The sequence below is a fragment of the Pagrus major genome, chromosome 10 (genome assembly GCF_040436345.1).
Source record: "Pagrus major chromosome 10, Pma_NU_1.0".
NCBI lineage: Eukaryota > Metazoa > Chordata > Actinopteri > Spariformes > Sparidae > Pagrus > Pagrus major.
Window position 1 is genome coordinate 7645012 of NC_133224.1, and position 10849 is coordinate 7655860.

The window sequence follows — 10849 nt, forward strand, 5'->3', positions numbered from 1 at the left end:
TGAAATTGAAACATTTACAACATCACATCAACTACATCTGCTGAAGAAGATCATGTGAAACAATCGAGAGCTCTGGCAAAGTGTTGAAATGGACCTCGTAGTTTCCGTTTTTGCCAATCAATTTATTATTTCTCCTCTTTTTCTGATGAAAATAATGAGATCAGAGTTTTATATAACTGTTCCCGTAATCAGATTATTGCTTCAAATAGGATTAGCGACATGACATACCCAGTGTTGTGTTTACCGTTTAAAATGTGGTTTCTAATCTTTCACAGATTGGGTTTTTTTTTTCCTCGCCTGAAACCTGAAGCGAAGCAAAGGCCTTCCTGGTGTTGATTGAGAAAGACTGGGGCAGTGCGTTTACATCCAGACGTTGCCCTCTTTCGCGCCGCTGTTCCCATGAACCCTGAGGAAACACAAAACCCCCTCCCGAAAAGACGAAGCTTATACAGCAACGAAACCCACATCAAACAAAAGCGTTATCATCCAGGAGGGCGACTGAGAGCAGTCGGTAAGGACACACTGTGTCGGCTATCGACTCCAGGGTCTGGAACAACGAGCCATTCGATACGTTATCTATAGAATCCGTCGCACAAGATATTGTGGAAACCAGATACTCTGAAGCGAATATCACTTTTCAGCACCTGCTTCAATGAGGGGCTCGATAAGATAGTTCTGCATGACACCACTGACTTTTAAAAGGAGTCCAGTCCATGATAAGGAACTGGAAGTTATTGTCTGGTTCTCTTTGCCTCCTCCTGAGTAAACCTTGTAAACCTCTGCAGAAAGTCCTCAAGCTGAGCGTCTTTTTTATTACACTGCATCATATTACCTCTGATTCAATAGCCTACAAGGTGAAGGCTGAAGCACTTGGACAGGGATTAATACAGGACATCTTCAAGGACTGAGCAGTGCTGACGAATGTGTTGCTATTCTTTGCCGAACATTGTAATCTTTAGATGAATTCGGCATTAATACAGACATTTTCTACGCTTTCTTTCTCATGATTTCAGAAGAAACACGACAGTTGATACTTTGGATTTGTAAATACAATCGAAGGATTTGATTTCAAATCCGTTGTGGCGTCTAATTCTCCTAAAAACAAGATTGTTATGTGCAGCCTGAGCACCAGAGCAGCTTATTTTAAGGCACCTGCGTCGTTTGTTTTCGAGGGCTATAACTATGATTAAGGGCTGCACGAACCATTGATTCATGCGTCTGAATTAGATTGTTGCTCTGTTTTCCTTTTCATTTCCTCTCAGTTTCCATGGTTTAATAAACAGGCAGAACTTAATGCAAGTGTTGACCTGCGCAGACAAACGATTAAAATACTCTTTAAAGTGCTAAAGATGTTCCCTCCAGAGTCCTACACACCCTGCCAATGTTGATTAGAGGAGGACTTTAAACCCTATGATTGTTTTACACTGGTCTCATGTGGCGTATGACTGAGCCACGTCTTGTCCAATGACGCTTTGGGATTGTGGGTCGGTTCGGCCGCCATCCCGAAGCTCCAGTTCTTGACAAGCTGGGAATGAGACTGAAAAATGAGCTTTTCTTACAAATAGGACCTTTAACTGAAGTAGATGTATAGTGTAATGTAAGGCCGGTTTGACCAACGACCCACAAGTGGCCCTAACGACTCTGTAAGGTCACACCGACACATAGTTTAAAAGCCTGCAACTTGGATGAGAGGTGAAGACCAGTTGCCTACGATACAGCACCTAGAAGTATTATTATAACCCAAAACACAAACTTTTCCTAAACCTAACCAAGTAGCTTTGTTGCCTTAAACCCCGTGTTAACCACCTGATGATGAAGACCACACAACTTCGCCCGTTTGATGTTGTGTTACTGCTTTGTTGTTTACTGTACCGGTATGTTTTCATACTCTTCTTGTCTCACTAATGATTTAGTGGTGTTGTTCAGTCTGTGACTTTATTGCTGATCTTCCGTGATACAAGTCGAGTGCCGTACAACGCCTGCAACATGCAAAGCAGTAGTGGTTTTTAATCAAAGAGGGCGCCCTCGCCTGAGGGCTCTAGTCTGGCCCCTTAATTAATCAGTTCTCTGGCCGGAGGGTCTCTATTATCGGTCCATTACAGAGAAGCTGGGGACACTCGTTACAAATGCAAATGCATACGCAAATACAAATGCAAACCCGAGCCCTGAAAGTATGGTTAGAGAGTAACTAATGCTGTCTTCCTGGTCATGTTTTTGTTTACTTACAGGGTTTGTAACTGTGTAACAGTGACTTTTTGTGTAATCCTGGTGATGAACCAACCAACAACCAAACACAGCAGGTGAAAACATGTCTAACCCCCAATCTTAACCTCAGACTTTCTAAACGTCAGCACGCCACACATTAGTCTGTGATCTGGTCACATAGTGTTTCATATGAATAATCGAGGAGAAAAGTCGAGGTGTTGTTTTGTCTTTTAAAGATATTTCTGGAAGCTCACGGATGTTTGCCTTCTTCCCAGGATGATAAATGTTGACGCAGGACAAACCACCATTTAAATCCAATGTTTGCACAGATTGTGCTCTAGTCTTCTTCTTCACTGAGTGTTATCTCACAACCAAGTTCAAGATTAACCCTCAAACTGGCCCTTTTAACGAGGGCCGACCAAAAATGTCCTCACAGTCCAAAAATAATCCTCGTTGTCAAGCTTGTAAATACCTCGGTCCTCACAGAGATAGAGGACACACGCGGGAGGAAGCGTGGCACGGAGACAGTAAATACAGGTGTGCAAGCAGTCGGAGATACACATTGGCATACCCACACACCATGTACTTGGACGCGCACACACACAAATATGCACATAAAAGCAGGCCGCATCACGCTCAGACACCACAAACACACTTTTCCTGTAACACACATCGCTATCAGTTCAGCCGGCAAACCGCAGAGGAGTCCGGGTGTTTGGTCGAGATGCTCGAGCGGCGCGTGAAATCTGATTACAGTCTTAAACAGCTTCCCTCGGCGGCGGGAGGCCGAGCACTGTTACTGCCGCCTCACTCGCCCGGTCTGGCTGCCCTCCACTCGATATTTCCGTTCGTGGGTGCCTCTGTCTGCTTCACTACTCTTTATAATGGCGCTACAAGCCGGGTTAGTGGTTGGATAGACTCTCTTGTCTTGCGAAAAGGTCACATGTTTGATCCCTGCGACAGCCGGCATGTGCGTTCTGCCGCGGTGGTCTCGAGGAAGATTAACATTTTAAAGGGGAAAACACACTTATGGCATGTTTTTCCACCACAGCTTCGATTTCAGGAGAATAAAAGACATTTGAGCGTCAGTAGCTGAGAGTGTGGCTTCCTCAAACACAAGACTATTCATTGATGCCAAACAGAGAGACAAATCTTTCACATGAGAGGCAGAGACAAGAGACTAGGATTGCCAGACAGCCACAAGACGTGTGGTTGAGAGTGATGCGCAACCTTTTTCTTGAGTTGTGTCCACCTTTGCTACGATGTGCGATTCTTCTTACGCTATGAAGTTGCAGTTTTTGTGCCTAAACCCGACCAAAATTGGTAACATTAACTAGATATTTACCGTCACTTACATGAGCTCCTTTTTTATCGTGTTGGCAGCAGATTACGTCGATTTTAACGTTGGCAGATTAAGATAACGTGTGTTTTCTAATCAAGCTAACGTAGGAGTTGGTTGCCACGTCCTGTTAATTTGTTTGCAAGTAGCCCAACTAGCCGGTCATGCCAACATTTGCAGCTTACGTTAGAAAAGTCTAAAACCAAAGCCCGCGATGCTAAATTACGACTGAATGGTCAATTAATTGAAGTAGAAGACGACAGGAAAGCACCACGTTTGATTATTTGCCAGTAATTGTTTCCCATGTTCACGGTCTGAGCCACATTTGTGAAATTGTGGTCCTTTTTCTCTCTGTCTGGTGCTCTTTGAACGACCTGTCCACATATTTTCTCTCAGTTCAACACATTTCCTCTCATCTGTGTGATCATCTGCCGACTGAAATCACTTCTTCCACCTTCTCTGTGCCCTTTTTCCTGTGTTCAGCGATACAGTAAAAATAATCGCTTCAGCATAATCTGAAAATACAAGCGAAGACAGTCATATCTTCAGTGCGGTTTTATATTTTTATTTCTGTGCACCTCTTCCCGCTCCTGCCCAAAAAAATACTCCCTGACTTATTTTTTTATCTGGCGTCGCCTCTTTTTTTTCTCCCTCCCTTTTTTTAACTCCATTCTCACCTCTTTCTTCGCTCGACACCAAAGTTTCGCCGCCGGCAGCGTGCCATCTGCTTTTGACATTTTTAGACTGAGGAGAACTTGTGAGAACAGCGTGTTTATTGTTCCATTGTGGTTAATTATTCAGACTCCGGCTCTCCGTTTCGGAGCTGGCGGGCCGGCTATCTGGAGGCATCGTCCGGCACACAAAAGCAGGACTGACACTCTGTGAAGAATCTGGTATTTGGGAATCCGTCGCTCCGATTCTGTTCTGCTCCAGGTCCGGAAGCGACAGTCGGAGCTGGAACCAGAATGAGTACCCTCCTATTGTGGGCTCAGCAGTTATCCATTGACCTCTCTGCTGCGCTGAGTGCCAGGGCTGAGCCTCGAAGCCATTTCAGCCACATGGATCCGAGTGACATGTTCACAATAAGCCTTGTCGCCTGTCATATTCATAGCGGGGGGGGGTGGGACTCTTTACCAGTGGCAGCCGGCCAATACAGGACACACGTGTGGTCTCACACTGACCACAAAGCTTAATTCAAAGTCAACAAGCCAGTCACACCTCCGAATACACCTCATTACTAGCAGAAACAGCTCAAACTAACACAACAGAAGCTTAATGTTTTGCCTTCAGGTCTCTTATTCCCTCCTTAAACGTTCTCTCCTCGTCTAAGATAAATATTCACTTCCACTCCTTGAGTGAAACACCTTTATTTGCCAGGTCTAATCAGAACTGGACATCCCCTCTGCCTGCTCCTCTCACTAATTACTCCTCAGGTTTTTTCCAGAAACACCACAATATTATGGCTTGTTTGCTTTTTTAATTTCCCAATTATCACCGCGGACGCACCCAGAATTAACCGGGGACCTCAACTTCTATCAGTATGATAAACAGGGGTGATTTGCCTGCTACAGTGATAATCAACAAACTAGACACCCAATTAAGGCCGTTTGACCCGGTCATAATTGGGTCTGAACGAGGACGCCGCCTTCTCAATCGGTATTTAATTGCTTGCAGGGATTTCCACTATCAGAGCGATGTTATATTGATCCAGTAGGTATCGATCCTGCTTATTGCCGCTTGCATAGGGGCTTATTGGTTCATTAGCCTATATTGTGTTGCAGCGATGTTTATGCAAGGCCTGCAAGAGTTAGGGTCCTGCGTCGGGGGTGATGGCATCTGTTTCCAAGATCAGATCTATTGAATGTTGTGTCCGTGCCACTGCCCCGATTTTATAACTGTTTTTGCAATGTGATCGATATGTTTTCCCCCACACAAAGCAACTTAACATACCATGAATGCAGTCATTTCTACATAATCACTCTGGCGCTGTTGGTTTCTGCTGCAGATTTAGTGGTTTTAATGCACCTTACGGCTGCTAAGTAAAAAACCTGCACACGATTCTCCCAATCAGGGCAGTTAAAAAGTCTAAATGAACCGTCAGAAAGCCTGGGATTGAAATAAATCTGGTAAAAGTAAAACCAGGTGGCCTAAACAAGAAAGAGAAAGACAGAAGAGAGGAAGAAAATCAGAGGGAAATCATCTGTTGACAGATTTCTTGAAGACGGAAACAGGAGCGAGGACTCGAGTTGTGTTTCAGAATGATTTATATAGCCAGAGGCAGGACGGAGATTTGCTTTGTGCCACTAAACCACTAAATAATACATTCAGTATTATTGTTCAAGAACACAGAAATTGCCAAAAGTGTGCCTACTGAACCCACTTGTTCACAGCTGATCATTTTTAGCTGTGCATAATATTACTGTTATGTAATAATAATCCTTTAACATCTCTGAACGCATGTGTTCCAGTTAAGTGACCTACAATGAGCTGAAAAAATACTGTACGGCTAACTATAGATGTCACATTCGAGCATGTAATTGCTAATAGCACTTTAATGTATATATAGTAACTCTTTTTAATGCAAAATAATCCTTTAAAACAGAAATTTCACCTGCTTCGTCAGACAAAGTTGAGCCAGTGGTGCAGTTTAGCTCCCAGGTCATTTTTCTTGCAGTACAGTTCAGCTTCAAGATCCAAAATGGCTGTTCAGCTGTAGAGTTTACTGTTTATTGGCACCTCCGTCGTATTTGTGTCTCATGAAACCAGTTTTACACACAGCACTGTCCAACTTCTATCTGCGGACGTGTTGCTTCCGTGTTTGTATGCGCATGATGCCACGTAATGTGCTGGCACAGGTAACAATGGCAAACCTGGCTAGAGCTGGTTTTCAGACTTGTTGTACTGCTCTGATTTCTGACTCCTGACATAAATGGCATGCATCATAAATGTCGGTGAGAACACTCGACTAAAAGCTGACGTGCCTGCTCTGTTTACTTGCAGCATTTAGCTTCATGTATAGTTGATTTTTTAAGGGATATCCCCACGAACTCGGGGCTAGCTCTAGGGTAATGTCGGGTGCCAGGATGGAGCCAGTGCCAACTTTCCTAACCTGGAGCTAAGAAATGCTTCGAAGTTCAGTGTAATGTATGAAAAACACACAGGCAGGAGTGAAGTTTAAGTAGAAATTCAGGTTGAAATGCATATTAATATCAGTGATAGGGGGATTAGTGCATCTGTAACTTCCCTGTGATTAAGTACTGGCCTCATCCAAAGCCTTACATGTCTCTGTATCCGGTATTTTTCTGTTTAAACTAATCACCACAGACCACCCTGTCGGCCCGTCCACCTCAGTAGCGTTCACAACTGGCTGATGAAAGCCGACAAGCCTTTTATACGAGCTTGTACATATTCCTCCGATGTGCCGAGCAGCCTTTAATGTTGCTGCTGTCTCCAGTCGTGACAGCGTCTTTTGCTTAATTGCAGGCAGCTCTTTTTGGTTTCTGCTCCGGTGCTGGCAGAATCAAAGCTCTCCGCGTTAAGATGCTCCCGGTGGGGTGTTTTGGTGGAGGGGGGGGGTTACAGCTGAAAATATACAGTAACTCTGAGAGAAGCTGGCGTGTTTGGATTCATAAATCTTGCTCATTTGTCATGCTGATAAACTGGAGCCTTCTTCTTTTATCTTTAGTGAGAAGGGGGGGGGGGGGATAAGCAGCACACTGCAGCAGAATAAACTGTCATCCAATAAAAGCAGGAACACAAAGTAGGCTGTGGTCCAAATGAACCTGCTGGATGGCTCAGCTCCCTCATGCTCTGTGCTAGTAATTGGCGCAGAGCTTCAGTACAGAGCGGTGGCACGAGGAGGCTTTGTGGAAAAAAAACCTGCAATTGAAGTTCTGTAAAAAGGAGACAACAAAAGCTTTGACACCGCAGTTAGCTCAGTCGACGTGAACTGTGCGAGTCGGGCCGGTCGGAGCAGCGGGAAGCTGCTACTTCGTCTGGTGGAGGTGCTTCGGGGGCTTCGCCTCAGAACATCAAATTAATTTGGCAAGGAGGAAGCCTACGCCTTATGTAAATGAACAGCTGAGTTGCAAAAGCACATTGAGTTCCCTGAGCAGAATATGAATGCAGATAAATAAAGAGGAGGGGGTGATATTTTGAAAGAGTATGTACATAAACACGAGCTCACCGCTCGCTCCGAACTAAAGAAGCGTAACAGCAACCTTTTGAGCGTTATGGAGCGCTTATGATTGGAGTTGCTCTTTTGTTTTTCAGCGGCAATTGAAGCGCGAGTGACAAAAGTCTAAAGGCCTGCTGGAATAATTAGAAACCTCTCGAGTGTTTACTTCTAACCGAGGCCTCGAGAAAATTGAAGTGGTCGCGTCGGTTGTTTAAAAAATTACGTGCCAACTTTTTCAAAAGGTGCTTCTTCTGTACGGAATGGATTTTCTCTTGCAGAAAATGAAGCCTTCATCTTTTTAATATGAGACATTAAGTTCAGCTCATTTAAAGCCGTGCTAGCAGCCTCTCCGCAACTGTTGGATGGACTGCAGTCCCCAGAGGATGGACCAACCTTGAGACCTCAAAAATAGGGAGGTGTCACGGCTTAGGTTGTTGATTTCCTGTTTGATTTCGTAGCTATATCCTCTTGTGTGCTCACCCGTGCTCCCAGTGTTTTGTTTCCCTCCTGTGTTCCTGCGTTAGCCCTGCCCGTTTCCCAGTGTCTCTCCACCTGCACCTCGTTTCCTCGTTAGTTTAGTTTGTATTTAAGCCCGTGTTGTTCCCTCACTCCATCTGTTTTGGTCCTCGTCTGTTTCTGATTTGTTCCCTGTGGTTTTCTGCTTTGTCCTTAATTTTTGTGTTACCTTTGTATTTCCTTTGCCTGCCTTTCATTGCCAGTCTTTGTCACCTGCCATTTTATTGGATTTTGGATTTTTGGATTTCCAACTTCAGCTCGTTAAAACTCACCTTTTGTTTTAGACCTGCCTGCCTCTGTGGGTCTGGGAGGATTTTTTTTGCATTTCCTGCATTCTGGTGACATTTAAAGAATGAAAACAACAAAATAAGTAAAAAGCATCAGCATTTTAATGTCAAAGAAAGTGTAAACTTGCTTTAAACTGTCGCATAACGTAATATTTATCACTTTTCAGTCATTCATTCATTCGTTTTCTGCCCCTGCCCCTGATCTAGGGATTGACAGACAACTCCTTTGCTTTTCAAACTTTCTGTACAAAACAGAAATTCTTCTCTCGAGGACGTCTGAAATTTGTCCTCCTCTCCATTTCTCTGTACGCCTCTTGAGGACTCACTGAGGAGGACGAGGCGTAACAGAACGGCAGCCTGCATGCTGTGCAGCGCCGGAGACAGGTTACGATGACTAAAAGGGGAAAATTGGAGTCTAACAGTAAAATTACCTGGTGGGTGGAAGGATTTGTTGGAGTTTTGGGGGTTATCTCGTTCGCTTTTGTTGTTATTTTTCCTTTTTTTTTTCTTCCACTGCGGCTTGTAAGATATGAAAAAATGGAAATAGCGGACCCTGCTAATATGGTTTAACCCCAGACGGTAGACATGGAAAGCGATGGCAATAGCAGAATTGAAAAGAGAGCCGGAGAGAGAAGTTCAATCCCCGGCTACCTCTGATAAAGCATCAGCTTTAGTCTTGTTATTAAAAACTGAGCACCTTCCACCCCTCAGCCACTGTTAGTATTCAGACATTATCACCGACACGTCCCGGTGAGGTTGATTTAGCTGTTGTGGAGTGTGTTTGTATGCAAAGAAAAAGACGATGGACTCCTCATTTGACTTCGCCGAGGGGAACATGGTCTCGCTGATGTTTTCCGTCTCTCCCTCTTGTTCCTCTCTCTCTCTGGATTTGGCTTAAGGCGCTTGCCGGTAAGAAATTATCTAAAAAGGGCTTTCATCAATAAGTACAAGGCCTCGATGTTGATTGTGCCAGCTCAGTCAGTCTCAAGCCTCTTTCATTTTCTCCTCCCATGTTCTCTTGCTTGTCTTTTCGTCAAATCTCATCTTTCTCTCTATGCTTCCTCCCCCCCACCCCCCCCCCCCCCCTCCACGGCTCTCTCATCACTCTCTCTGGGGGGTCATTTAGGGTGAGATAAAGCCTGTATCTGTGGGTCCACGGGGAGTCTACCCTGCAGACAAGTAATGATCCAGACACACTCTCAGGCGCACTCATGCACAAACGCACACATGCGAGCGAGCACAGCTGCGCACACCTACATTAACATACATGTTCGACTGCAGACGCGCACTCGGCTCGGTACGTCTCTGGCAGGTCCAGGAACAGGGTGGGGCTGGTGCTTGAAAAGCACCGTAGGGACACTTGCCAGAGAGCCCTATAGCTGCCTTTACTGCTAAGATAAAGGGTTAGAGGGTAGAGTGATGGAGAGAGGAAAAGCCCAGTGGAGAGGAGGAGGAGGAGGAGGAGGAGGAGGAGGAGGAGGAGGAGGGGAAGCCAGTGAGGTGCAGTCCAGATTAAAGTAATGAGGATTGGAGGGAGACTGTGGGGAGAGGGCGATAAGAGAAAGAGTCTTCACACGAGTACAGACGGAGGCTGTGATGTTCTCCGGCTCGAGGCTCCTACAAAATAAGAAAGCGCTTGATTCACATCGACGCAGAAACCGTGTTCGTATTGAGCCGCAACCTCCGACTTCGCTCGCCCAATTAGGGATGCTAATGATTAATCATTAATCGATTAATCTCCTTTGAGAGTTTGACTGATTAAAATTGTGTCAGAGACGAGCACAAATACATCAGAAAGTGTCTTGTTACAAACTTACAAATGCTTGCTGATCAGATTTATCACAATAAAATACAAAATGCTGGTATGAGACTGTGTATGTAACTAAAATACAGTTATTACATTTAAAAGATACAAAAAGACGTTCTGTACACACTGATATCATTATATTTTAGCCATTTAGTAGCCTTGATTCATGGAAAGCCCATTTTCAGCAGTTAAAGAAAGAAAAAGACAAAGGTTGATGAAAATTCCCACGGTAAATCATAATTATGAAGTAAAAATGGACAATTACGTGATAAAAAGTCATAAATATGAGATAAAAAGTAACAATTATTAAATAAAAGGTGATAAATGTGAAATAAAAAGTAAAAATGATTAAATAAAAAGTCAGAATTATGAGCTAGAAGTAAATTATTTAATAGAAAGTAAAATATTAAATATAAAGTAGATTTTATGAGATTAAAAGCATAATAATGAGATGAAAAATCAACATATATTGCATAATCTCTACTTTCCTTTCATAATAATAACCTGTCAGAGCGCAG